This window comes from Hipposideros armiger, unplaced genomic scaffold (assembly GCF_001890085.2).
Source record: "Hipposideros armiger isolate ML-2016 unplaced genomic scaffold, ASM189008v1 scaffold_1063, whole genome shotgun sequence".
Taxonomy (NCBI): Eukaryota; Metazoa; Chordata; class Mammalia; order Chiroptera; family Hipposideridae; genus Hipposideros; species Hipposideros armiger.
In genome coordinates, this window is record NW_017732413.1 from 99,129 (window position 1) to 101,049 (window position 1,921).

General features: G+C 33.3%; 1 pseudogene; it reads left to right on the top strand.

Annotated features, from left to right (window-relative positions):
• Positions 1-276: 276 nt before the first annotated feature.
• Positions 277-831, top strand: LOC109376201 (60S ribosomal protein L17 pseudogene; annotated as a pseudogene).
• The last annotated feature ends 1,090 nt before the right edge of the window (positions 832-1,921 follow it).

Consider the following 1,921-nt stretch of genomic DNA (forward strand, 5'->3'; position numbering starts at 1 on the left):
GCTACTAATATTTCTGTTATGTATGCAGGAAATAAGTTTTTACTTGGAAATCTGAAAACTTTTTGTGGAAAAAAAAAGTACATATTGTGAATTTCCAGCATCCAACAGATACCTATAGGATAAAATTTATAATTAAAGTGGGAACTTTGATAAGTAGCTAAATGTTTGACAAAATCATCTTTTATCCTGGAGTTTAATTTGGCATAATAGTTTGATTGAATGTACATATCAAAATTATGGGCTCTTCCCGAAAGCGGCCTGAGGTGACCTCTCAAAATGGTTCGCTATTCTCTTGACCCGGAGAACCCCATGAAATCATGTAAATCAAGAGGTTCGAATCTACGAGTTCATTTTAAGAACACTCGTGAAACTGCCCAGGCCATCAAGGGTATGCATATCCGAAAACCCACCAAGTATCTAAAGGACGTCACATTACAAAAACAATGTGTGCTCTTCTGTCGTTACAATGGTGGAGTTGGGAGGTGTGCCGAGGCCAAACAGTGGGGTTGGATGCAGGGTCGGTGGCCCAAAAAGAGTGCAGAATTTTTACTGCACATGCTTAAAAATGCAGAGAGTAATGCTGAACTTAAGGGTTTAGATGTAGACTCTCTAGTCATAGAGCACATCCAAGTAAATAAAGCTCCCAAGATGCTGCGCAGAACTTACAGAGCTCAGGGGCGGATCAACCCCTACATGAGCTCTCCCTGCCACATTGAGATGATCCTAACTGAAAAGGAACAAATTGTTCCTAAACCGGAAGAGGAGGTTGAACAGAAGAAAAAGATCTCCCAGAAGAAACTGAAGAAACAAAAACTTATGGCCCAGGAGTAAATTCAACATCAAATAAATGCTAATAAATGTAAAAAATAAAATAAAAAATTGGTTTCATACAAACATGTATGTCATTATTTGTGTAACATTGTCCTTGCTCCAATCTAAGTGGGAAACTGCGCTTGGGGATAATTACAATAGGTTATTAAACTTGCTACAAAGTCTAGTATAGTAAGATTAGAAAATAGATCCTTTGTCTAAATACCTATGTGCCAGGTGCTTTACATATTTTATCTCTGACTCTCACAACATTTTGCAGATGAAGAAACAGAGAATCAGAGAGGTTAAGTGACTCTCACAATGTTAATGGGATTTTAATCTGCTGTTGACAAAGCTGGGGTCTGCAATACAGTCCTATACCTCACCTTTACATTCTCACTACAAACCAATAAAGTAAGTACAACTTATTAACTGTACATTACAGATGAGGATATTAAAATAGACACACTGATGTGTATATATAGTCACAGCTAGCTACAAGTAGAATCTAAATAAAACATTAGGTTAACTGAATTTCAGCCTTTCAATGAAATAATAATTGGTATAAATTTGAATTCTGGGGTTTGCATTGCTCCTAGTTTTAAGTTCTTTCTTTGTAATAATATATATATACACATATAAAGTTAAAGTTATATGTTAATTATTTAACACGTTATATAATTAACATATAACTTTCAAGTTATATATGGTTTTTTTTTCATAGATCATATAGACAAAATATTCTAGATATGGAGAAAATAATGAATAATCTTAAAGCAAATATAAAAACAAATAACTGACTTTCCTAAACAATAAATCTAATTTGTTTAAAACTATCTAAGAAGTGGCCTCTAGGTATGTATTTAAGAAAGAAGAGCTAATAAAATTTAGGAGACCTGAACTTAAATAAAATGGCCACTTACTGTCTTCATATGATGTACATTGTTTGACTACATAATTAAATAATGTATTTATAACAAAAAAATTTAAAAATATATATGTCAAGTTCACAAATGAATCATGTTGGTTTTCCTAAGATGTGAGTGAAAATTTTTCTTTTGATGCCCTGAAATAGGCACAACTTTTGTGTACATGTTTTATGGATATTTTC